The following is a 7815-nucleotide window of genomic DNA, read 5'->3' as shown; positions in this document are numbered from 1 at the left end:
TTATTCATCATCTAATGTCAATTACACTTTACAAATTTCGTGGTTATCTAACTACTAAATCTAATATCATCCTTCAGCCCTATGCTCCGAGCATGCTGGAGATGCTTAACCCGATTCAGTCCCTTCGTGAGGGGATCTGCAGGATTCTCATCCGATGATACACTCTTTGCCACGAGGAGTCCTTCTTCTATTCGATGTTTGATGAAATGGTATTTTCTGTCGATGTGTCTGGATCTCCCGTGATCCCTTGGTTCCTTGGCTAAGGAAACAACACTTTCACTATCATAAAAAATTTCCATTGGCTCCTTAATAGTTGGTACAACTCCAAGGTCTCCAATGAAGTTCTTCAGCCATATCGCCTCCTTCGCTACCTCGCTCGCTACTATATACTCTGATTCGCAAGTTGAATCAGCCACTGTTTCTTGCTTGGAACTCTTCCAAGAAATTGCTCCTCTGTTTAAGGTAAAGACCCAGCCTGACTGATAGAGGAAATTATCCCTATCAGTCTGAAAGCTAGCATCAATATACCCTACAACTCTCAAGTCATCAGTCCCACCGAGGGTAAGGACCCAGTCCTTAGTCCTCCGTAGGTACTTGAGGATATTCTTTAACGCAGTCTAGTGTGCCTTGCCAGGGTTCCCTTAATACCTGCTAACCATGCTCAAGGCAAAGGCTACATCAGGTCGAGTACACGTCCTAACCTACATGATCGATCCTACAGCCGGCACATAAGGTATTCGACTCATTTATGCTATCTCAGCCTCAGTACTAAGGCTTTGTGTCTTACTCAATCTGGTGTTACTCTGGATGGGTAACTCTCCTTTTTTTGGAGTCCTGCATGTTGAATCTCTTCAGCACCTTATCCAAGTAGGTACTCTGACTATGTCCAATTAGTCTTTTACTCCGGTCTCTCAAGATCATTATCCCTAGAATATAGGCAGCTTCTCCTAGGTCCTTCATAGAGAAACACTTCCCAAGCTAGGACTTAACTTCCTGCAGAGTTGGGATGTCATTTTTTGTAACAACCCGTTATTTCAAGTCAGTAAAAATCGAGTCCTGTAACCTCTTTGAGAAAGGAAATAGAATATCATCGAAAAATGAAGTATTCAAAAACTCTATTTGGAGTACACTATGTGGTAGTTATCGTCTTAAGGTTTCCAAACATATAAATAACACAAAAATCCGAGTTATAACGAAGAAGTTATGCTCATTCTAAGTTTTCCGACAAAAACCACCAATACGAAGTTGCGTAAAAACGCAAAGTTTCAATAAAACACTTTCCGACCTTAGGTGTCTAAATGAAAGTCGTAGATATAGTTAAACTACAAACATGCATAAAAAAACGCTCAAATCGGACATCGTATGAATAAGTTATGAATTTTTAAAGAAATTCCTTAATCACGTCATTTTAATAAATAAATAATAAAAATAATTCCGGAATTTGCCAACAGAATCTAAATGAAAGTTGTAGATCGTAGTCTCACCTTCGCGGGGATATAAAGAACGTCAAAAACGGAGTTCGTATGAAGGAGATATGAATTTTCGAAGTTTGATAATTAATTTATATATATTTTTATTAAAACTTCGGTATTATCCGAAGGGGAGTCAGCGTCCTCATCCGAGGTACGCGCTACGTACCCCTGTACGCCCCGCGTACATGAGGAACTTGGCCTCAAACCGTCCACGTCACCCTATGCGAGGCACCCGACCCGCCCGTCCGACCCGCCGTCCCATCCGACCCGACTGCTTGAGCCGTCCCATCCGAGGCGGCCGAGGCAGTCGAGGCTTCGGTCACGCATGACGTACGCGTACGCGCTGCGTATGAGCGTACGCCCTGCGTACGAGGCCTCTCAGGCCCCCTATAAATAGCATGCGAGGGTTCCCGGGAAAATGGCCCATTCTCTCTCCTTTTTCTTGCGTTTTACCTCGTTTTCCGTGCTCGCACTACCCCGAAGCCCTGGTCATTTTGTGCAAGTCCCGAAGGTCGATTTTTCTCCCGAGGAATCCCGAGATTTCCGAGAAAAATCCATTTCCCAAGATGAAACTCTGCCCGGTTTTCCATCTTGCTATCTTCAAGCTTTCAAGCGAGTTCATACCCCTTTCAAACACACTTTAAATACATTTTCAAATGCTTTTATACTCTTTTAGGGGGAGGGGGGAATACAAGTAAACATACGGTTATTATCGTGTATTTTATAAAGTTTCACTTAGCTTGTTTTACCGAATAAATCACTTGGAACTCATTACTATTATGGAAAACTCTTGTCATACTTTGTGTGCATTAGACTTATACAAAGTATATAACGATTTCAAAGTACCTTTCATTGCTAAGTCGTTTTTTACATTCTAAAAACTTATGATTTTGATTTGTCAAACATTGTGAAAAAGGATAAACTTTGCATAGAAAACTATCACTTTAATACGAGCTTAATTGAGAATCCATGAGACGTGTATATCTTCAAACGTTACTTTTCTTTATTAGAAAGTAATGCTGCAAGTCCTGTCTATAACCAGAGTCTCCCGTTCGGAGAACGTGTCAAATGTGTATAGATCTATACGGGAAGTCATGATCCCGCGCCCTGACTGTTAGCTACAGTCCATCTTTTGGGGTGACAGTTGTCATAACGCTGCGACGCTTGAAGAACGTCGTTACAGGCATATTATGTTTAGTATGGTTATAAAACTCATCGGATATACAATTATTATGGTATTATGCTTTTATGAACGAGTAGCTATTAAAACTATTCTTCATCTAACAAATGCGATCTTCGTATAGTTTTATTATATAAAACTATGACACAACTTTTGAGAACGTCGGTTTCTTGCGATTTTCAGTCTTAGAGACTGCCATTTATGTTAGGAAAATAAGGGTTTCTCCTGCATACAAACCAAACAACTAATAGGAAAATAAGGGATTTTCCTGGTGCAATTATTTACAACTTATAACACGAACATTTATATGCATTTCATGCTTTTATAAGAAAATAAGGGTTTTTCTTGGAAAACACAACAACTCGTATTTCAACCATTAGGGAAAAATATGGGATTTCTGGATCTAATACATTCACTTTCAACACAACAAATCACAACTCTTTACATTTGAAATGCTGCGTTTTCTGGAAAATATACACCCATTTTGGAATGGCATCCAATTTTTCTAAACTACTTATGAACTCACCAACTTAATTGTTGACACTTTTTCTTTGAAATAACTTGTATTCTCAGGGAACCGCTAAGCAGGTTTGGGAATCAACTTTTGGGATTAACGCGCTGGCGTTAATTACTTCTTTTGAATGATGTTTATGTATTTATCTTTTGAACATGTAATGAATACAACTATGTAAACATCTTGGAAAATTTAATATATATGGTGGTGTGTACTTTCCTTTCTATGAACTATTATGATACTGAATATGACGTCTTCCGCCCCCGAACGTTTCCGCCGTTCTGGTTTGGGGGTGTGACAGATTGGTATCAGAGCTTTGTTTATAGGGAATTAAGTATATCAAAACCATTCCTTTTTGATATACAACTATAAACTCAACTGGGCAAAAACACTCTGAGGAAAATTCATACTTTTGAAAGTAAATCTAATTAGTTTTAAGGTAAGCATGCACTCATTTTTATACTAATAACAGTTTCATAGTAAATAACTTTAGAAGTACTATAAATAAGTTGTGCAGCACAGGTACGCCTTGGGACATGTAATCGGAACTGGGAAGAATATAGCCTGATCAACTATATTTGTCCAAGAGCCGACTAACGTATGCCAAGGAGTGTCTGTAATGGACAACAAATTTAAAACTTACCAAAAGCATATCGCTAAAGAATATTGAGGGAGTATTCGAGTGCCGTCAACCATTAAACTTAAGGGTAAGTTTCATGTGCTCTAGCTTATAGTAAACTTTTAACTCTATTCTCGTACAGTCTAAATGGCGGGATTCCATCACCCCAATGACCCCTACTACCCCAACCAAGGTAATGGAGGGTGGATCGAAGAAGATCCTGAAGAAGACGAAGAGCCTATAGAGTTGGAGGGAGGGGATGACTCTGGCACGGATTCGGAGCCAGAAATTATAAATCCACCAATCCCACAATCTCCCGTCCACGTGAGGAATTTCCAAGGACCCACTCCAGTGTGGGGAAGTCACCTCCATCATTGGAGCCAACAACAAAGCTTACGCCCTCCTTACGGCATGTGCCGAGACTTCTATGATGTGAGAGGCGGGGGATCAGCCGACCGCGCACTTCCGGTCATGGTTGGCAAACTCGCCAACCAGTGCTATCAATCCAGAGTGCAAGCCAACCGAATCCGAGAGGTCAATGTGGAAGTACAAATCCACACGGCCGATATCAACCGCCTAGAGTTGTTGCAGAACGACATCCACATTCGCGCCGAAGCGTTTCAAGCTCAAGCAAATGCGACCTTCGCAGAATTAAGAGAACAACAAGCTGCGTTTGATAGATGCCTCATGGAGTCGAAGCAGTCCGACACGGAGTCGAGCTCCAAACGCAAAGCGCACCGCAAGTAGTACTTGCCCAACTCTCAAATTTTGTTATAAATTAGGACTTCGGATAAAAGTATTATTTTCTTTAAATTGTTCTGTAATTGGAGGCCTTTAGAAAGGCCAAGAAATTTTGTCTAGGCCCCGCTGTAACACAACTATATGTCTAATATATATAAGGGTATACCCCTTTTATTGTTGTTGTTAATCATGCGCAAATCGTTCGATTCATTGGTACATCTATTCAAACTTTACTTTCAAGCTCAAAACATTGTGTCAGTCAAACCCAACTTCTTAGAACTATTAGAAGTTAACTCAATATCATTCAACTCTGAACTGCCAAAACTTATAAATTTTTCCATATTTTTTCTTTTGGCAGCACGATGCCTCCTCGTCCAAACCTAAGGCCCAGGCCGGGCACGGTACCACCACCACCTCCACCACCAACTTATGATCCAGCCATGGTTCAGGCTGCTATCACAGCAGCAGTAACTGCAGCCCTCTCGCAAATAAACTCCCACGGAAATGGAGGGGCGGGAAGCAGCACGAATCATCCAAATCATGGCACTGGTCATGGCCAAGGAAGAGAATGTACTTACAAGGAGTTCTCTAACGCTAAGCCAAAAACTTTTAATGGAACTGGGGGAGTCATTGCACTAATGCAATGGTTCGAGAAGACCGAAACGGTCTTCGAGATCTGCTCATGCCTAGAAGCAAGCAAAGTCAAGTTCGCTGCTTGCACTTTCGTAGATCGAGCCCTCACTTGGTGGAAAAGCCATGTGAATTCAGTGACGCTCACTATCGCCAACGCCATGAGTTGGGACGATCTAAAGGTTCTACTACTGGAAGAATACTGCCCAAGGGGCGAAGTGCAAAAGCTTGAGCAGGAGCTTTGGAATCTGAAAATGACTGGGTCTGACCTAGTCACCTACACAGCTAGGTTCAATGACCTCGCTGCACTGTGCCCTACCATGGTCAACCCAGAATCAAAGAAGGTTGAAAGGTACATTTGGGGGTTGTCACCCCAGATTCAAGGGCATGTCCTAGCTTCCGGCCCTGTTACCTACAACAACGCTAAACGCCTGGCTCAGCGACTCATCGACCACGGAGTAAAACCCAGTATCATTTCAACAACCGCAAATCCACCTAGGGAGGCTCAGGGCCAGAGTAGGCCTTGGAACAAAAGGAGGGGACAAACTCTCCAGGAAAACCCCAAGAAACAAAAAGTAATAGCGACCCACGCTATGACTGTACCTGTGAACCCTGCCCCCACAAGCTCATATAATGGGAAACTTCCTAAATGCAACCGATGCAGCTTCCACCACCACGGTCCTTGCCCTGATCTTCAATGCACCAAGTGTAATAAGAAGGGACATACAACCCGCTATTGCAAAGGGCCAACCCAACCATCCGTCCCCACTACTAATACCGGGGTAAGCCGCGCCTGCTTTGAGTGCGGAGACACGGGGCACTACCGCAGGGACTGCCCAAAGGCAAACAACCGGAATACCGGCAGAAGGGGCCGAGTTTTCACAATGGGACAAGATGAAGCCATTGCAGACCCTACTGTTGTTACGGGTACGTTTCTTCTCGATAACTCGTATGCATGCATTTTGTTTGATAGTGGAGCGGAAAGGAGTTTTGTGAGTCACGACTTTAAAGGCCTGCTAAAATCAATACCACAATCATTAAGTGAACCATTCATAGTAGAAATGGCCAATGGGAAAACCGAAGGCACTAAGGAGATATACTTAAACTGCACCCTAACTTTAAACGATAATCCCTTTTCAATCAACCTCATGCCAGTCTCGATTAAGAGTTTCGATGTCATCATTGGCATGGATTGGCTGAGTTCTCATCATGCGGACATTCTATGTTACGATAAGGCCGTTCGCCTTAATCTGCCAACCGGCGAAACTTTCATTGTCTTGGGTGACAAACCAAGTACCACTCTTCGTATCATATCAAGTATCCAGGCTCGGAAATGCCTACGCAAGGAGTGTCACGCGTTCTTGGCACATATTGTAGATGCGAAATGCGAAGTCCAAGACATCAAGAGTGTGCCCGACGTACGCGATTTTCCCGACGTTTTTCCCGAGGACCTTCCGGGAATACCACCCGCGAGACAAGTTGAGTTCCGAATCGATCTAGTTCCCGGAGCTACCCCAGTAGCCAAAGCACCCTATCGATTAGCCCCGACACAGATGCAAGAGCTATCCAGCCAACTGAATGAACTACTTGGAAAAGGATTCATCAGGCCGAGCTTCTCGCCATGGGGAGCACCCGTACTGTTCGTGAAAAAGAAGGATAGATCATTTAGAATGTGCATCGACTACCGAGAACTCAACAAACTTACCATCAAGAACCGATACTCCCTACCCCGAATCGATGACTTATTCGACCAACTCCAAGGAGCCAACTACTTCTCCAAGATCGATCTGAGGTCGGGATATCACCATCTGTGAGTCCTAGAGAGTGATATTCCCAAGACGGCCTTACGAACATGATACAGACATTACGAATTCGTAGTGATGCCGTTCGGACTAACCAATGCCCCGACCGTATTCATGGACCTAATGAATCGAGTATGTCGTCCATTCTTGGATAAATTCGTGATAGTATTCATAGACGACATACTCATTTATTCAAAGAATAAAGAAAAGCATGGTCAACATCTGAGGCAAGTTTTAGAGACGTTACGGACTGAGAGACTGTATGAAAAATTCTCAAAATGTGAATTTTGGATTAGAAAGGTGGACTTCCTCGGTCACGTGGTCAGCAAGGAAGGAATCCACGTGGATCCATCAAAAATCAAGGCTATCAAAAACTGGACTGCGCCAACTACACCAACAGATATTCGCCAATTTCTAGGTCTTGCTGGTTATTACCGAAGGTTCATCCAGAATTTCTCCAGCATCGCAAAGCCTCTTACCGCCTTAACCCAGAAAGGTGTGACCTACAATTGGGGAGAAAAGCAAGATGCTGCATTTCAGACTTTGAAACAGGCCCTTTGCAGTGCGCCCATCCTTTCTCTCCCATAAGGGACCGAAGATTTTGTGGTGTATTGCGACGCTTCGAAGCAAGGGCTGGGCTGTGTACTAATGCAGAGGGGAAAGGTTATTGCATATGCCTCACGACAACTAAAAACGCATGAGGTCAATTACACCACTCATGATTTAGAGCTTGGGGCGGTAGTCTTCGCTCTTAAAATCTGGAGACACTACCTATATGGTACCAAATGCACTATCTTTACAGACCACAAGAGCCTACAACACATCTTCGCACAGAAGGAGTTGAACATGAGATAGCG

The sequence above is a fragment of the Lactuca saligna genome, chromosome 4 (genome assembly GCF_052625555.1).
Source record: "Lactuca saligna cultivar CGN05327 chromosome 4, ASM5262555v1, whole genome shotgun sequence".
Lineage (NCBI taxonomy): Eukaryota > Viridiplantae > Streptophyta > Magnoliopsida > Asterales > Asteraceae > Lactuca > Lactuca saligna.
This window is presented reverse-complemented; position numbering follows the sequence as displayed.